The following is a 20,893-nucleotide window of genomic DNA, read 5'->3' on the forward strand; positions in this document are numbered from 1 at the left end:
ATTATTAATCTTTCCAATTATACCCTTTCTCAGAAGGTTGGTAAGTTTAGGGGCACAACTGCTACAATTTCCAATCTTACTTTCCTTAATATCATCAGATGTAATTCATCTGGATCTGGTGACTATCAATTTTAGTTGCAGCCAGTCTTTCAAATAATACTAGTGAGTTTCAATTTTCTAGGGAATGAAGTATGTCAACTCTCTTCTTTTTTACATTGACATTGGCAGCATCAATTTCCTTGGCAAAGAGAAATGGAAAATATTCATTTAGCACCTTAGCCATGTCCTCTGCTTCAATGGATTGGTCCTCTTTTTTGGCTCTTAAGCCACTCATACCTCCTCTTACTATTCTTTCAATCATTATAATACAACAGAATATTGATGTGAGCTGCTGGCTTTTAAATATTTTAGCTTTCATTTCTTTGCCATTTAACTTCTCAGGTGTATTATCAACCTGATATTTCTCTGCTATATCATCCCTTTTTCTACTTCATCTTAATCTCTGTATATTTTGTTAGTCACGGAGTTTCTCCTCCTCATGGGAATATAGTTCAACTGTCCGCAAACCATATTTCCTGTCAAGGGCACCATTGTAGTATTATGATTTTGCCTGTCAAGGTTTGATTCCAATTTAATTAGGTCTGACTGTGTGCTTCAATTCTAATTAAAGAAGAATTCAACCTCAGTATGCTAATATTTAATCTTTATAATCACAACAATGATCTGATCCTTCTGTGTAGAACGCCCTAACTCATTTCATTAGAAAATGTGAAATATTAACTCAAACCTGCAGGTTATTGGAGATGGGCTGTAATTTGGGAAATGTGTTCCAGGACCATGCAGAATTGCTGATGCACAGACAATTCTGGACATTGCAAATAGAAATTAAACATCCACTGGTTTTATTTTTGCTGCCCAGGACCCACTGCGAATGTAGTGAGATACACCGACTCTCCGTCATACTTTATCCTTATCCAAGACATGTTACAAAGTTTTTAACAGTTAGTCTAGCTCAGGACTGGTCTGAATGATTCATTGGGAACCAGCATAACTCAGTTGAGCAACACAACCAACTTGCCCAAATCAATCCCTGAAAACCCAACTATCTTGTTTGACTGCAACATAATCACCCAATTACCCCTTCAGATACCATCCTAACCACCTGAATAAACCTTGACTAAACCTGCGCAACCTGGATTAGAATGTCAATGGGCTGTGATTAGATTGGTTCTTATTGGAGATGGTCATTACCTGGCATTTGTGTAGCATGAATATTATTTCACACTTTTTAGCCCAAGCCTGGATATTGCTTAGGTCTTCTTGCAGTTGGATATGGACTGCTTCAGTATATGAAGAGTTGCAAATGGGATGCTATTGTGCAATCATTGGTGAACATCCTCACTTCTAACCTTATGATGGAGGGAACATAACATGTTTATGCCACTTCATGCATGTACCTCTGAGCCCTTCTCATTATCAATATTGGATGAGATGCAAGGATGAAAACATAAAGTCCACCTATATTTGAAATCTCTCACAGGATATAAACTAATTTATTATTATTTAAACAATATGTATTCTAAATTCACTTCGCTAAATATTTTATCAGACATAAATATAGATATATCATTATATCCAATGTAGATACGATAACATGACTACAGCTAGTTTCACTCATAATGTACTTACTCAGCTAAAAGTGCATCTGAATGCTACCTTGTTTCGAACGATGAACAAAATACTTTTGTGCTTATTGGTGAGACTGAGGGGCTTCAATCTTATTGTGAAAGTAATTGTACATCTAATATGTTGGACAACGGCTTGCACAAATCAAAATTCATGCAGCAATGCGTTTTCCAGGATTATTACATTTCCTAATTGACAGCGGTTTGCAAGGACTGTTGTGAAAATAAGGTGTTAACAAAGGTTCCCACAAAATAATGATAGATATGATAAATACTGCATTTAGCTGATTATTGTGTGCAACAGAGATGGGTGACTCTTAGGAACAGGAATATTGTATTCTGAGCTTGAAGTTCTCCACAAATGCCACTTTCAGCTTTGTAATTAAATTTGATGGCACAAAATTGAATGAACAAGTACTGATAGGAAATGTTAAATTCTTTTTCCTGTGTAACCACCCTTCATCGAGAGTATGTAGTTGGAAATTAAGTAAAATTGTGAGTAATGCCAATTACATTGGAAAACTTAGTTAGTCACCTTGACTGTTGAAGTCATTATATCTTAGTAATAGTCACAAACTAAGTTTGCTCCCTAGTCTTTTTCTCAGCATAATTAAATTGTGAGTGCAAGGTTGGAGCCCTAGCTAAGCTGGATCACCTTAGTTTTTAGAGTTGCAAGCTGCTTTGACCTTTTTGAAAGTAGGCTAGTTTAGAGCTTCAACTGGAAAAATATTTAAATGTCTCTATCGAGATTTTAATGGGCATTCAGTGTTGTCAGAACAGACTATACACGAAAATTCTAGTAACCCGAGTATAATTGGCCCTTGAAGAATTATAGGTTACCATTTGTATGATATAGAAAAATGTACAAGTCTTGTTAATAACATCTGGACACAGACTTTCTATAGAGAAGCTGATCATATCATGAAGGAGGGATCCACCTAAGCTGATTATGAACTCAGGTCTGATTTTAAGGGGTGCACGGTTATTTTGAACCCATCTTCTCAGCATGGAAGTTAATATCGTCCTGGTGGTGGCCTTGCCATTCCTGATCTTACTCAGCAATTTAACTCTGCCACTGCAACGTTGAGGGCAAGAGCAGTCACTGAGGCACCACTGACACCCCACACACGACCCTGAATAGGAGAAAAAGCAAGCAGATGATTAATTAGGAAGTTGCCTCAATGAAGATTGCAGTATTTGCTGCTGGTAAGTGCAATCATAGGAACCCATATTGCTGTAATATTTGGAGAAAGGTCTCAGTTCAGCAGTAAAATCCAACATTCAATGTTTGATCTCAGGTGTTCACTGCACTGTCATGATTGGTTATCTCAGTTGGTGGGCGAGCAGCCCTATGGTCCCCGAGACTATGATGACTCGGTGCAGATCTCTGAAGGTTGAGTGATGTGGGTGTGGTTTGATGGACAGTGTGAGCGGTTGATGGAATGAAGGGGAGAAGATGTCAATGCTAAGATACATTCAGTGACCTTGACCACTCATTGAGGTCATTGAATTTCCTTTGACACAGATACCAGGCCCTTGGGGAATCTCCTGGACTACCAATGCCAATCCTTCATTGAGAGCTTTGTGGCCCCTTACAGAAACATTGATTTCCTCTGTCTTTCCATGTTGCAGACAAAAGCTATCAGCATCATATCAGAAAACCTTAGAGCCCTCTGTCGTCACTATTGCCTTCGTTGTTGCATTTTTCCTTTGTAGCCAGTTCTGACACAGTCAGTAGCTACTTCAATACAATGAATGCAGTTTCCCATTAAGAAGGTCTGGCTACTGTGCAGTTGTGCCAGGTAGCTGAAACAAATGCTCCCCCTCCCCCCTGCCCCAACCCCAAAACACGCTCTTTGGTTCCTGTTGAATGTACAGCTAGCCTGCAGCATGTGAAGTGCTAGACTGGAGGCTGAGATCATTGAAAGAAGTGATAGCATAAAGTTCTCATGTTGCATGCTTCCAAGGAATGGGTGCAGGAAGAATACAAATTCCACACCCACACCCAAACACAGGAGGAACCAAATTCCCTTCCAGTCAGACTAAATCTTCAGGAAATTACTGATTGCTCCTCTGAAAAGAATCCAGACTGCAATTATACTTGTGAAGAGAGATTACATTCTCAAATTGCTAGTCTTTAACATTACCAGCAAATATAAAACAACTCCCATTTCGGTGACTTTTTCCATTCAATCTGAGAGTCATTGAGCAAAAAGTCAAAATTGTTCTCTTACTTCGTTTGCTATTGTCATGGAAACAACACCTGAATCTATTTTAAGTCATATCTGCATAACCTCCTATTATATATTCTGCCGACTAACAATAAGGATATAATATTTAAAATATTTAAAACAGCTTTGTTTCCATGAAAGCCGCTACTTCTGCGATCTTTGAACAAGTCATCTTTGCTATTTAATTAAATCAGTAATGCTCCTTTCGATTGTTCTCAAGTGATAGCAAAACAAATTCTTACATTTTAAAGATATTGACCCAGAAATTCTGTTGGTCTGACAGTCATTGGAGAAATGGATCGCATTGGAGAAATGGATAGTCATTGGAGAAATGCAGATTAGAGTGTGCATCAGGACCAAATACAAATCCTGATGCAGTACACTCCTTGGAAACTGCCCAGGAAATTGGAAATTCTGATTGGCAATTATTCTGTAATTACAACTCTTTGAAAAAGACCCTGAAAATTGCATATTTCAGACAGTCCCAACTTCGTTAAGCTTAATAGTTAGCCAGGAAGACCACAACTTTTTCCTAACTCCAGAGTAATTGTTGAGCTGAACTCTGATTTGCCAAGGAAGCCACTCATTACAACCCCATGATCCCTGACAATCCTGGATCTGACACCCTATACCCTCGACTGACCACAACCTGACATCCTATGCCCCCAACCCAACATGGGCACATCCCCCATCCTGAATGCAATATCTTTGACCTCACTGACCTATGACCTGACATATCCCCCACAAACTAACACCTTCTGCTCATGTCCTGATATCTCTGACGCCAGTCTGAAACCATTATCTCACCAACCCTCCCCCACTGATTTGAACCCACCCACCTCCCCCCATCCCACCTGGGCAAGCAGCCCTCTTGAGCCGATGCCTCCCCTCTAACCTGGCATGACACCCTCCCCCCAAATTTGACAACTTCACTTAACACCCTTCCCGTTTCCAACCTGACACCCTTCCCCCAATGCTCTTCCTGTCAATTCAATCAACCCAAAATCTCCACCTCCCTTAACTGATTTTGCATTCCAGAGGCAGATAGCTGTGGGGGGCAGATAAAACATCACTGAGATAGGTAAGAGGAGAAGGAAGTGAGGCTGTTACCATCTGCCATTACCATACCATCTTAATAACAACAAGGAATATGGTGGACAGCCCTCACGCACATTTATGTGGTTAATTAATGGCTGCCCCTTACTTATTGAATGCTAGTACCCTCGTATTTGAGTCCTATTTGATCTGAAGAAGGGCTTCCTGGTACCAAAGGGCTTCCTACAACAATGGTTGCATGCCTAACTAACCCCCAGCCACTTACCAAAACTGCCTTGCTCATTTACTAAGTTCTACCTAATTAGCCTTGAGACACACAAATACATTAACTTAGTTGTGAGGGTACTGTCATTCATTCTGTTCTCTTCTAAGTATGATCCCACCAGCCACTGTATCTCCCCTGGCCGAATTCATTGGCATCTCTTGGGGGGTAGGGAACCCTGTTTGATTGGTTGAGCTGATCTGCCAGCAGTCAATTGGCTGTCTACCAATGACAAGCTATGACCCTGGGTGCCACAGACTGTGAAGTGGGGTCTCCCTTCAATATTGAGCAGGTTGGTTGTACCCCTGCCACAATGACTAAATCCAGCCAATTATTTCAGCATTCCAGACAGTATTAGTATTAATTCTTCCGTGTTAACTGTGTTTCAGGTAAAAGGTTACATTCAGAATAAAGCTACACTTATCTTTATTGTGAATACATTTTAGTCTCATTCATATTTGAGTTATACAACAAATTTCCATATCAGTCATTCTCAGGATTTCTGAGAAAGTTTGTCAGTTTCATGTCAAAAGGTGGTTTATATGCACAAATAGATTCTCATCATCATTTCAGAGAGCACCTTTAAAGAGATGTTTATTTGATTGAATTACATTCAACCCAGTAAAAACAATGACTGCAGATGCTGGAAACCAGATTCTGGATTAGTGGTGCTGGAAGAGCACAGCAGTTCAGGCAGCAACCAAGTAGTTTCGAAATTGACGTTTCGGGCAAAAGCCCTTCTTCAGGAGTAAAGGCAGTGAGCCTGAAGCATGGAGAGATAAGCTAGAGGAGGGTGGGGGTGGGGAGAAAGTAGTATAGAGTACAATAGGTGAGTGGGGGAGGGGATGAAGGTGATAGGTCAAGGAGGAGAAGGTGGAGTGGATAGGTGGAAAAGAAGATAGGCAGGTAGGACAAGTCCAGACAAGTCATGGGGACAGTTACTGAGCTGGAAGTTTAGAACTAGGGTTAGGTGGGGGAAGGGGAAATGAGGAAACTGTTGAAGTCCACATTGATGCCTTGGGGTTGAGGTGTTCCGAGGCGGAAGATGAGGCGTTCTTCCTCCAGGCGTCTGGTGGTGAGGGAGTGGCGGTGAAGGAGGCCCAGGACCTCCATGTCCTCGGCAGAGTGGGAGGGGGAATTGAAATGTTGGGCCACGGGGTGGTGTGGTTGATTGGTGCGGATGTTCCCTAAAGCGCTCTGCTAGGTGGCGCCCAGTCTCCCCAATGTAGAGGAGACCGCATCGGGAGCAACGGATACAATAAATGATATTAGTGGATGTGCAAGTAAAACTTTGATGGATGTGGAAGGCTCCTTTAGGGCCTTGGATAGAGGTGAGGGAGGAGGTGTGGGCTCAGGTTTTACAGTTCCTGTGGTGGCAGGGGAAAGTGCCAGGATTGGAGGGTGGGTTGTTTGGGGGCGTGGACCAGACCAGGTAGTCGCGGAGGGAACGGTCTTTGCGGAAGATGGAAAGGGGTGGGGAGGGAAATATATCCCTGGTAGTGGGGTCTGTTTGGAGGTGGCGGAAATGTTGGCGGATGATTTGGTTTATGCAAAGGTTGGTAGGGTGGAAGGTGAGCACCAGGGGCGTTCTGTCCTTGTTACGGTTGGATGGGTGGGGTCTGAGGGCGGAGGTGCGGGATGTAGACGAGATGTGTTGGAGGGCATCTTTAACCACGTGGGAAGGGAATTTGCGGTCTCTAAAGAAGGAGACCATCTGGTGTGTTCTGTGGTGGAACTGGTCCTCCTGGGAGCAGATACAGAGGAGGTGGAGGAATTGGGAATACGGGATGGCATTTTTGCAAGAGGTAGGGTGGGAAGAGGTGTAATCCAGGATGGCATTTTCCTCATTTCCCCTTCCCCCACCTCACCCTAGTTCTAAACTTCCAGCTCAGTAACTGTCCCCATGACTTGTCCAGACTTGTCCTACCTGCCTATCATCTTTTCCACCTATCCACTCCACCCTCTCCTCCTTGACCTATCACCTTCATCTCCTCCCCCACTCACTCATTGTACTCTATGCTACTTTCTCCCCACCCCCACCCTCCTCTAGCTTATCTCTTCACGCTTCAGGCTCACTGCCTTTATTCCTGATGAAGGGCTTTTGCCCGAAACGTCGATTTCGAAGCTACTTGGATGCTGCCTGTACTGCTGTGCTCTTCCAGCACCACTAATCCAGAATTACATTCAACCCAGTTATACATTTAACCCACCAGGACAATAAGTCTCATTGTAAAGGTTGTTCAACAAAATGGCACGTTTTCATCAACACAAAACAGATGTTATGTTACTCAGGTATGTTACTTAGGGGGAAAATAAAAAATAGATTTTTAAATACAAATTGAAATTCAAATCTAAGCAAAATGCAGGTGAGATAGTTATTCAATAATCCTACAGGTCCATTATTATTAGCAATGATTTGATAATTTTGTGAACTGTTTTAAAAACTGAAATGTGACTGAGGCCTCTTATAAACTAATTAAACTCGCATTCAGAGTAACTGCAAGATTGCTCTGTGTTACTTTGGAGTAATTTAAACATTCATGTCCACAGTTCTCACTTACAAGTAAAAGGTGGAAGTTGCTATAGTGGAAGTTCTAATTTGTCTTGCCCTTCCTTGAATAGCACTCTGAAATCTACAATTGACATTAAAACCTATGTGATGGCATACAAAACATACCAATAGTGCCAAACTCACAGCTAACTCTCACGCCTTCCACATACCTTCAGCTACACAGCAATGATTGTCACATCATTATTCATATTACAACACAATCTCTGCCATTCCTCCCTCCCTCCCTGTTGCATACCCCCAGAGAATAACAGACACTTTGCATTTCCTTTTGAAGAGATAGTGTTTCACAATTTAGGTTGGCTGTGACTGAAGCCATTACATGTGGCATCATTGCCAACAATCAGAATATTGGCAAGTTTTTATGCATCTTCCGAAGTGTCACTTCACCCTCTTCCTCCAATCTGGCATTAAGTGGAAGCTGTAGATAATGTGACCATGGATCACTTGTTTTCTACTCCTTTCATTCCTTCTGCAATTTTGATTTCTGATGCCTGAGATTTGTTGCCCGGCCATATAATGCACTCTCACCGTGATGAGTGAGATCAACACAAGACCTCTGATGATGAAGCACCATGTGACAGTTAATTTAACATTCACAGTCATGAGTTGCTGGTGCTGCCAGTAGGGGGTGATGTGGAGTCAGATCAAAACAGTTACTAAGGGGCCTCTGTTCATAAAGGTACAAGGGCAGGTGGAAGACAAATGTACCTCTCTCAACTCCACTTGTCTTGCTACCTACCAGCTTTAGATCAGTAGATTTGAAGGGCTCCAGGTACAAAACTAAAAAGTCATTTTTTTCTGACCACCCTGCATCTGGGAAATCTTTAGCTGAAGCTTTAGCAAAGGAAGCCACTGGACCTAGAACCTCTTATCCAACCTTACTTATATGCAGGAATGTAATTTTAAGATGAAAAGTAGGTTGTTTAGAAGGAATTTACAGACAGGAAATGTCATGCAGAGGCTGGTGGGAATCGGGAATGTACTGTCTGGGAGGGTGGTTGAGGGTGCCAGAGGTTTGGTGAAATTTAATTTTAACTTTTTTGCTTAGGTCTAAACTGTAGAGAGAAAAAAAGTAGTCTGTGATGCAATTCATTTTGTTGTATTCATTTGTACAATATAAACCATTAATCTATGAAAATTGTAATATTCTGGAAACAGGGTGTTTCAGTGAATGACATATTTAAATATTCCAGCGCTTACAACATGCAATCATACCTAGGAACAAGGGTGGGGTTTTTATGAGGTTTTCAATAATTCAAGGGTCACTGAACAGCAGTTCAAGGCTGCCAGGTTTTGTTTGAGTCAGAGAGAGAGAGAGAGAGAGATAGAGAATCAGGAGCAGACGAATAGGCTGTAAACAGGAAAGGTGCTTTTCTGTGCTGCTGAAAAGGTGGTTGAAGTTCACTAACTCTGTGTAGTAGATGTTCAGGAACAAATCCCAAGGGCTGTTTGATAGCTCCATGCAGCCTGACCTCAGAAAAGCCTTGGGTGCAGCTACATTTTAGAACCAGGACTCAGGAAACACTCTGGCAGCCGTGATAGTTCAGAAACAGTCTATGAGTATTAATAGAATCATAGAATCCCATGGCTAATTCACCTAGCCTGCACAACACTGGACACTACAAGGCAATTTATCATGGCCAATTCACCTATCCTACACCATCACCTTGCCAAATTGCTATGAAATCTCTACTTTAATTAGTTTGAACAGTTTTGGATTATTTGTTACTTTGGTTAGACCTTCGGCATGTGACTCTTAACCCTATCATGTTACTCTGGTCATTCAGTTTGTCTCTAGCACCACTTTGTTTTAATTTTTTATTATTATCTTTCTGCCTCAATTAATTAGATTATAGTCACCCCCTTGCTTGATATCCAACTATTGACACTTTACTCACCATGTGTATCACTCTTGGTCACCTGCAGAGACTTATTATTCGATATTCGACCTCCCTTAAAATGATCCTATTTGATTCTTGCCTCTCCAAGAATGTTGACCTCCCAAATCTTAGTTTCAAGTTAATATCCAAATTCTTGATCAAACTATGTCTGTGTTAAATGTAACAAGCAAAATTGATCAATAAAATGCACAAGCAAGCTATGCTAAGGGCTACTGGTAGGCAAATGTATGTCCAATAATTTGAAGGAGAGAAACTTATTTTGAAATGTAATAGAATATAGCTTGGTTATCTAGTCACATCATTCAAAATTAGGCTGAATTATGTAGTGTAGTATTTATGACTTTACAATGCTTTATTTTCATAAACGACAGATTACATTGATTACGGACTATTTCCTAGAATTTCTATTTATTAAACTCAGCTAAAAACGCTTTCAGTGTTGTTTTTATTGGCAAGGGATACCCCTTTTTTTTATATTTGTGCAAAATGATGAGTTGAGGTGTTTTTACAAATGAATAGAAGTCATCAATCAAGATAACAAGTTACAGCACAGGAAAAGATGGTGAAATATTGATCGATACCTTGGAATGGAACAGAGATTTTTCAAAAATAGCTGCATGAATATGATAGAACACTGACTGAAAAAAAAGCAGCATGAATGAGATAGAGCCTTCTGTTTATGTGGGGTGTACTGCAGATTTCACCAAAGCTGTTACATCTGATATGTCACAGATAGAAATCACATCAAAAGTACTATTGTTATATCTTTGGACAGCAAGAATCTTGTTCACAACTTTACAGCATTTTAACTAAATTGACATGCCCATCTGAAAGAGACATGGTGGCTCAGTGGCTAGTACTGCTGCCTTGTAGTACCTAGAGGCCAGGTTCAATTCCAGCCTTGGGTGACTGTCTGTGTGGAGTTTGCACATTCTCCCCATGTCAGCATGAGTTTTCTCCCACAGTCTAAAAATGTGCAGGTAAAATAGATTGGCCATGTTAAATTGCACTTCATGCTTAATGAAGTGTAGGCTAGATGGGTTAGCCATTGTTATCCCTACAGTCTTACAGGGTTGGGTCTGGGTGGAATGCTCTTTGGAGGGTGAGTGTGGACTCACTGGGCCAAAAGGCCTGATTCCACACTGTAGAGACTCTTTATTTTCAGAGTCTGAAAATGGTTTTATTACTGAGAAAGAAACATCACCCGAGAAATAAAACAAATGAATATAAATAACATAATTTTCTAGATTGCTTCATCCAAGGAGGAATATGAATGTTGTGGAGATCTATCTTTTTTCATCTCTTACTGTTTAACGTACTAAAACGTATGGCCTCAATTTGCAGTTTACTGCAATCATATTTATAAACCAAATTGTGAGAAAACTGATAATACATTAACTCAGGCAGCTCATCCTAATTGAAATGTGGGGTTAGAACTGGAATAGCTACACATTTTATTTCATTTAAATCTCCACCAGATTTATTTGTTTCATATGATTGCTTTCTGATATTAAAAGAAACCATTATACTAGAACTCTTGTTTTCTGGGACTGTATAAATCAATTAGCTTTGTACCGTGTTATTTGATTTAAACCTTTTATAATGGGGATTGTATCCAATCCATTAATATTCTGCACAAGGCTGATGCAGATCTGCAGAAGCACTGGGCAAGAACATTGAATATCAACAAAATAACAGGTAAAAGCAAATTACTGCGGATGCTGGAATCTGAAACCAAAAGAGAAAATGCTGGAAATTCTCAGCAGGTCTGGCAGCATCTGGATGGAGAGAAATGAGCTGATGTTTTGAGTCTAACTGACCTTTGTCAAAGCTTTGAAACAAAGGTCAGTTAGACTTGAAACGTCAGCTCTTTTCTCTCCTTACAGATGTTGCCACACCTGCTGAGATTTTCTAACAAAATAACGGGTCCTTTTAAGGATTAAAAAAGCATAAAGAGATGTAAATAACTACACTTTAATGAAAACTTGAATCATTCTGAGATTGGGAAGTTCAGAATCCGTGGGTGGAGTTTAATTTAGACGAGGGGCATCTCGCCCACCAACTGGAGGCCAGTTGGGAAGCAGGCGAAATGTTCTTTGGGGAAGATCCACCATATTAATAATGTCAAAACTCCCTGCAATAGATAACTCAATGCCCCTCTGCCTTCTCACAGAATGGCTGACTATCAGGCTGTAAGCTCCTCATGGCCATCTACACTGGAAGGAGAGTGGTGGTGGCTGCTAGCAATATACCAATCAGCATCCCAGGATTAATGGAAAACCCAGGCCAAAACTAAGTAAATACAGCATGGTAGTCCTGGGTACACATTACTAGCTGGGGTGTGGAAGGAGACTTCAGAATAGTGGGCAGTGGGTTTGGAGTTTGTAATACCCCATTCCCAATGCTGTCTCTGCATACTAGGGAATAGTCTTTCAGGAGCCTTCTGTGGGGTTTGTTTCTTTGGCCTCCCCAGATGATGACTGCTCCACTGCTGTGGAATGAAAATTAGCATTAACAAGGTGAGAGCCTTCAGCTGATATTGATTATACTTTGCCGTGGGGATGGAAGGCCATCCATGAGCCTTTTCACTCTAGATGCGAGCATAAGAGGCACAGTTAATAAGTTTGTAGATGACACCAAAATTGGAGGTGTAGTGGACAGGGAAGAGGATTACCTCAGATTACAACAGGATCTTGACCAGATGGGCCAATGGGCTGAGAAGTGGCAGATGGAGTTTAATTCAGATAAATGCGAGGTGCTGCATTTTGGGAAAGCAAATTTTAGGAGGACTTATACACTTAATGGTAAGGTCCTAGGGAGTGTTGCTGATCAAAGAGACCTTGGAGTGCAGGTTCATAGCTCCTTGAAAGTGGAGTTGCAGGTCGATAGGATAGTGAAGAAGATGTTTGGTATGCTTTCCTTTATTGGTCAGAGTATTGAGTACAGGAGTTGGGAGGTCATGTTGCGGCTGTACAGGACATTGGTTAGGCCACTGTTTGAATATTGCTTGCAATCTGGCCTCCTTCCTATCGGAAAGATGTTGTGAAACTTGAAAGGGTTCAGAAAAGATTTACAAGGATGTTGCCAGGGTTGGAGGATTTGAGCTGGTGGGACAAGCTGAACAGGTTGGGGCTGTTTTACCAGGAGTGTTGGAGGCTGAGGGGTTACCTTTTAGAGGTTTACAAAATTATGAGGGGCATGGATAGGGTAAATAGAAAATATATTTTCCCTGGGATCAGGGGTCCAGAACTAGAGGGCATAGGTTTAGGGTGAGAGGGAAAAGATATAAAAGGGATCTCAGGGGCAACATTTTCATGCAGAAGGTAGTACGTATATGGAATGAGCTGTCAGAGGAAGTGGTGGAGGCTGGTACACTTGCAACATTTAAGAGGCATTTGGATGGATTTGGAGGGATATAGGCCAGATGCTGGCAGGTGGGACAAGATTGGGTTGGGATATCTGGTCGGCATGGACGGGTTGGACCGAAGGGTCTGTTTCCATGCTGTACATCTCTATGACTCAGGTTAGAGACAGGAAACCGTCAGGTTCCACACTCTGTAGTCTCTCACTGTCACCAGCAACCTCCCTCAAGCTCTTCCCACCTCCTAACTCACTTTGGGGAGAGTGCGAAATTCCATACTTTGTGCATGACCTTAGTCACAGCAATATGCTACATGCCAGTGAATGTTATGAACAGGAATACTGATGATAGCAACACAGTACAACAGATGTCAACAATCTCGATCCATACAGCATTACTGGCTCAGCCTACTTGCAATGTGGGGCAATACGGTTGTGCAGTTTATTGAAGTTCCTGTGCGTTTCACTCTTATAGTAATTAAGCAACCATTTCTACCCATAACTTTCTATTAAGGTAGATTCTAGATTGAGACAGAGTGAGAGATGAGAGCCAGGAAATGTCTAATTACATAGAGGAAAATCAGAAAATCATTGAAAATAACCAAATAATTATTTACAGTAACTAATGCTCATTGATCAAAAACTAAGCTAACCCACTTTAAATACTCTGGATCTTAACTGACTAATGTTCAAGAAATGAGTTAGAATACCAGAGAAATACATTCATTGATTTACTAAGATACAGTAGTTTAAGCAATATGTCAGGATTGGAGAAAATGGGTTTTTGGGAACAATTAGAATAAGGTATTTTGAGATATTTTGTCACCAAATCATTGAGCTGGAATCAGACCCAGAACTTCCTTACAGTGATGGAGCCACAGATGTCTACAGCATGGAAACAGGTCATTCAGGCAAAATTGCCAATGCAGCCCATTTTTCTCAATTAAACAAGTCCCATTTGCCTGCGTTTGTGGAGGTGGAGGAGGTGGTGGAGGTGGAGTAGTTATAGAATTATTCATCCCAGACAATAGTCAAACAACAGTGAAAAGCACGAGTGCAGGAAAGTGACAATATGACTGGCTAACTGGGCGAAAGATATTAGGAGAACTTGTGAAGCAAGACCAACCAGCATAAAATACGCTGTGTGAAAAGAAATAAAAAGGTTGGGGATACGTTTGCCAGAATGATGACCAAGTTATCATGGAGTAGAACATGAAGAAGAAGATGGGAAAAGTAGAAATGTTGTCATTATTGGGGTTCTATAATTATGAGGATTAATAATGCTCTTTCATAATGCATTTAGGTTATAATTCCCAAAGGGTATGTTCCTACCCCATCCCAAATAAAAGACATTATCATTCAGCTAGGTCAGGATCTGGGGAAAAGGAAGGCAGGATCCAGTTGTCCCTGGTTGGATAAACAATATAGGAAGAATTAAAGAAATGAGTTTGATAAGGCAGTAGCAGGAATAAGTAGTGAAATTATAAGGCAAGGACTTATGGGATTACTACCTGGGCCACGAAAATCAGGTGCTAAACTATTCCCAACTTCAAAGTCTGAGTAGATGCCTGGCAGGTGAATCATACTGGTTGCTTCTGTGGGCCTCCATGTTCACCTTCATTCATTACATCTCATGGCATGCTCCATGGGTAACAAACCCCTCCACCTTTCATCCAACAGAGGTCAACATCAGCAAAACACTGGTATTAAAGCCAATCTTGACACTCAGCACTTCAGTAATGTACTATAGAGCTCAATGACACCTGACAAAGCCATGCCTCTGCCAGATTATGATGCACACAGAGACACACACACATCTCTCACAATTGCACAGGATCTCAGGCATCTTAGATTGTTCTCTTAATGCTCACTTACTTTGTGTTTGCTCCATAATATTGAGTTCTTCTAGATCTTCCTGTACATTAACAATCTTTTCAGTGGATTGATGATAGAAAGTTTGTGGTTCATCCTGTTGCATTATTTCCACTTCCAGCTCTTCATCCTGAACATGGAATTGACTAACCATTATATGCTGAAAATTTTACATTTATAGGTTTCATTGTGGCTTCCGATGTCTGTGGTTACATGTTTCGTAGAAGTTACTGGACGGTATATTCGCCCTTGTGTCAACTTTAGCCAATAACAAAGAATCACTAGTTTCTGACGATAGATAATTTGAATTTTTGCCAGGGTTCGAGGGTTTGAGCTATAGGGAGAGGCTGAATAGGCTAGGGTGTTTTCAGTGGAGTGTCAGAGCCTGAGGCGTGACCTTATAGATATTTATAAAATCATGAGGGGCATGGATAGGATAAATAGATAAGGTATTTTCCCAAGGGTGGGGGAATCCAGAACTAGAGACCATAGGTTTAGGGTGAGGGGGGAAAAATTTAAAAGGGACCTAAGCGACAACTGTTTCATGCAGAGGGTGGTGCATGTATGGAATGAGCTACCAGAGGAAGTAGTGAAGGCTGGTACAATTGCAACATTTAACAGACATTTGGCTGGGTATTTAAATAGGAAGGGTTTAAAGGGATATGGACCAAGTGCTAGCAGATATCTAGTCAGCATGGACAAGTTGGTCCGAAGGATTTTGTTTCCACGCTGCACATCTCTATGACTTGAGGACTCTATATGTGTGACAATATTAATGTCTTCCATGAGATTGACAGTGTTAAACATGTGTTCATCATTCTTTGGCTCATTGTGTGCCAATTCAGATTTTGGTTTGTTGATCGCTTTGTGTATGCACCTCTGGAGGAATACCAGGTGGACTTTACTATGGCTTGAAAGTACTCCTTGTGTGTGGTCTGTCTGGATTGCTGCAGAGCGTTTTGTAGCAGCATTTAGTGCACTGCGCTTGTCAATGACTTTTTATGACAAGTCGCTTGCAAAATTAATTGAAAGCACATAATTTCGTGGGTACAAAGAAAAGGTGACACTTTTTACTATTTTTGCTACGTTTGGGTTTTTTAGTGACTCTGTCTCTATCAAGTTTCTCCATAGTACTTGCACATTTTGTCCACCTGTGAGGATCACTCCTACTTACATTCATCCTTCACTGGTCTTCATTGCTATAAGCCTTCAGTTTGCCCAGGAAATCTTTCTGGAAAGCTTTCAAAGGAATGAATGCAATCATTAGCACAACAATTCTATTTGCTAGTTTAAATCTGAAAGATCTCATTATCAACCATTTTCTCTGCATCTGCTCATGAAGTGGATTATGGATGTTGTAGGAATCTGCCTAAATAACATAACTTCTAGTAAATGAATATGCAAGTTTAATGTACTTCTGAATTGGTGTTCTAATGTGGTCCTTAGCGTTTATTAATGTTAACATGTTAAATCTGCGTAGACCTTCATTTCCAATTGCAAAACAAATCTTTATGGATTACTTTTCTCCATCAGGAACCAGGTTGAGAAACTATAGTTTGGAATACTATGTAAACATTTTAAATTCCATTAAGACGTTTGCTGGTCCCAATGCAAACCGGAGAATATTGGTTACCTTTCTCATATGAGTTAAACTCTTTCAAGACAAAGATTTGTCTGCTTGTTTTGCACTTTAATATGATACCAGACTATCAACCATGTGCTCTACCTAGATTAATTTGCATGTTGATAGTTCAAGCACAGTAGACTTCATCACTTTCCACCACTGTTCACTATGTTATTATTGACTATGAATTAATAACCAGTCGCTCATCAGGGATTAATTAACTGTGCATTACCTTATGAAAAACATTAAAACACATGTAAGTTATAAAGCCAACATTACAGTAAGTAGATTATTTTAGTAAGTAGTAAGTAGCTTGACAACCCAAAGCAGACCAATCCCAACAATGGCATGAAGAGTTGCAATGTTGTATACTCACAAGGCATAGAGTCCTTAAAAGTGAACTCTCCTAAAAATAAGGAATGCATGCGACAGTCGAGATTGCAGCACATTCAGGTTCAAGATAAGGTTTTGAGATTGACATAAGTAAAACAGATTTGATGGTAAATTATTCAAAGTGCAAAATAAGAATAAAAATGTCTTTCCAGGGAAGATTAATTAAGGGAAAATCTGCTGAAATACAATATTTGAATCCACTAAATTGTCAAAGTCCAATATATATTACACAGGCTAACTGAGTTCATTCAAAGATATATTTTAATACTCACCATAGGTAAGACTGTGATTTGGTTTGGATGAGGTTGAGTTTGAAGTTACAATTAATTTGGCTTCAGTGTATACTCATTCTGCAGGATTTCCTTGTAAGTACCAAATTCTGTTTACGTTATGAACAATAAATGCAAACAAACATAATGAACAGGAGTTCTGTGAGATTATGCCTTTTTTCATTTCAAGCCTGTTCTGCCATTCAGTGGGATCATGGTTTGTCCAACCTTCCTCACGGCCACTTCCTGTCCTTTCTCTATAACCCTTGATTCCCTGATATATCATGATGGGAGTTAATGTGTACCCCAACTCCCTTTGTGCTGCAGCTTTTCTCCACTTAAACAATACCTTCCTTCTTTCCAAAATGAACAACTTCGCATTTTCCCACATTACATTCCATTTACCCTATTACTTAACCATCAATATCTCTCTGTAAACTCGCATGCAACTTGTTTTCCAACTGTTTTTGTGTTGTCTGCAAATTTGGCTAACAATACATTCACTTCCTTCCTGTAAGACATGAATATATATTGTAAACAGTTGCCGTCCCAGCACTAATCCCTGTGGAACTTCTCTAGTCATGGGTCATCAACCTGAAAAAAAACCTCATCCCCACATGTTCATGAGCCAATTCTTTATTCACACCAATGTACTACTCCAGTAATGTGTGCTTTTATCTTATGACTTAACCTTTTGTGAGAAAACTTCTTGAATGCTTTCTGGAAGTCCAAATACAACACAGCTACTTATTCCCTTGGTTGACATTTCCTTAAAGAAAACTCTTAAGAAATTAGTAAGATACAATTTTCCTTTCATAAAGCTGACTCTCTTTGATAAGATTATGATTTTCCAAATGTTCTGCTGTTACTTCCTTAATTAATTCCAATTCTTTTCCAACGATAGATGTTAGGTTAATTGGTCTATAATTACTCACTTTGTGTATCCCTTTCTTTTTAAATCAGGGTGTCACATTGGCAGATGTCCAATTCTCTGGAAATTCTCCAGTGAGTTTTGGAAATTTACAGCCAATGCATCCACTATCTCTATAGCTACCTCTTTTAGGACCTAGGACTAAGCCAGCATTTATTGCCCATCCATAAGTGCCATTGAGAAGGCGGTGGTGACCTATGTTTTGAATTGCAGTAGCCCTTGAAATACAGGTACCCCTCCTCCCTCAACAATGTTGATAGGGAGCTATTTCCATGATTGTAACCCAATGACACTAAAAGCACCGCAATATAGTTCCAATCATGATGGTGTGTGACTTGGATAGGAACTTACAAATGGTGGTAACACTATGCACCTACTACCCTTGTTGTTCTAGGTGGTAGATATCACAGGTTTTGATGGTGCTGTTGAAGAAGCCTGAATGAGTTTTTGTAGTATATCTTGTAGATGATACAGACTGTGTATCAGTAAAGATGTGAATGATGTTGAAGGTGGTGAATAGAGTGATAATAAAATAGCTACTTTGGACTGCATGGTATCATAAGCTGCTTGAGTGTTGTTGAAGCTGTACCCAACCAGGCGAGTAGGACATGTTCTACCACACATGTTCTACCACTTGTTGATCTTAGAGTGTGAAAAGGAATTGGGGATATGGGAGGTGAAATACTCTTGCAGAATTCATTGACTCTGACCTGCTCTTGTGGCCATGGTATTTACTTGGCTGGTCCATTGCAATTTCTGGGTGAATGTGAGCACTGCAAATACTGGAGACTAGAATCGAGAATGTGGTGCTGGAAAAGTACAGCAGGTCAGGCAACATCTGAGGTGCAGGAAAATTGACATTTCAGGCAAAAGCCTTTCATCAGGAATTTCTGGTCAATAGATGTGCCCGAGATGTTGATAGTATGGTTGTGCTGGTGGTGGTTGGTGGGGGGGGGTTGGTGGGGGGAGTGTTATTGAAAGTCAAGATGATATGTGAAGAAGCTCTCCCATTAGAGATGGTCATTGTTTGGTAATTGTGATTCAAGAATTTATCAGCCTAAGGTTGAATATTGTCCTGGTCTTCTTGTACATGTACATGGACTAATTCAGTATCTGAGGAGTCGCAAAAGGTGCTGAGCATTATGTAATCATCGGTGAAAATCCCCAGTTCAACATTTTGATGGAAAGAAGGTCATTGAAAAAGAAGCTGAAGATAATTGGGCTCAAAACATTACCCTGAGGAAGCCTGCAGAGATGGTCTACATCTGAGATTATTGACCTCCAACAACCACAATCACGTTATTTTATGCTAGATATCATTCCAACCATTGGAGAGAATTTCCCCAATTCCCATTGAGTCCAGTTTTGCAAAGGTTCATTAAAGGCACATTTGGTCAAATACTTGATCTCAAAGGTATTCACTCTGATCTAATTTACAGATTAGATTTTTTTGGCTAAAATGAGGTCTGGAGCTGAGTGGCCCTGGCAGAATCCAGGCTGTGAAGTTAAAACTAACTCAACTTTGACTGTATTCTGCAAATTTACCAACTTCCTACAACCTATCAGGTATTGTACTCTGGATTGGAACAGTTTATTATGTAAAAATCTATTATCTTGTGGTACTTCTGATCCTTTTCCCAATCACTTAAAACTTTATCCTCTGATTACTGACTCTTTGCCATTGCAACCGATTCTCTCTATTTCACATATAATTCCTTCAAATTGGAATGAAGATATCAGAGAAAGAAGACCAGAGAAGTGCTGAAGATGATTATGGAGAAAGGGAATGAACTGTATGTCACCAACTGTATGTTGGTGATTGCAAAGGTTATGAAACCATCAAGAGATAATAAAGTCAGTTGTCTGCATTCTATGTGCTCTCCAGCTTTCCCTTCCTTCCGCAGTTTAATTGCTTACCTTAAAATTTTTCAAGGAAAAACAAGTACTGTTTTTTTTTGCAATTCCAACAAATTCCTTTTGATTTTTCAGAATTATATATTGACAATGCATCAATAATTTAACAATCACATAACACCAGGTTATAGTCCACAAGTTTATTTGGAAGTATATAACCTGGTGTTGTGTGATTTTTAACTTTTTCCATCTCAGTCCAACATTGGCACCTCCTCATCATCAATAATTAAAAATCACTTTTCATCTGTATGTTATATGTTCTTACAATTAATGCCAGAAGCACACAGCATTTTCCTATCTGTATCTGTTATTACACATTCCCTTCTTTTCGTTCCACTACCTGTTACATGTGCTCTGTCCGCTCGCCTCTCTGTGACATAAGAAGTTGCAAAACTCTGAAAGATGTATCTCAGGTGTGACCCAGCAGTTGTTGTGATATGATATTTCACTGGTCAGGAGCTTTCTGACAGCAATCAGTGCATGGGCCAAATTGTACGATGTCCCAAGGCCAACTGATTTTTGGCATTCTATGAGATGTTGTAATCACTGAACCTGACATTATTTTTCCTTTGTTCTTTTATGATATGTGGGCATGACTGGCAGGGGCAACATTTATTGCCCATCCCTAATCATTCTTCAGCTCAACCATTTCAGAGGGCAGTTAAGGTCAACCACATTGCTTTGAGTCATAGAGATGTACAGCACGCAAACGGACCTTTCTGTCCAACTTCAGTCCATGCCAATGAGGTATTCTAAATTACTATAGTCCCATATGCTCTGAGCCTTTTCTATTGGTGTGCTCATCTGATGCCTTTTAATTGTA

The sequence above is a fragment of the Chiloscyllium punctatum genome, chromosome 4, assembly GCF_047496795.1.
Source record: "Chiloscyllium punctatum isolate Juve2018m chromosome 4, sChiPun1.3, whole genome shotgun sequence".
In the NCBI taxonomy this organism is placed as follows: Eukaryota; Metazoa; Chordata; class Chondrichthyes; order Orectolobiformes; family Hemiscylliidae; genus Chiloscyllium; species Chiloscyllium punctatum.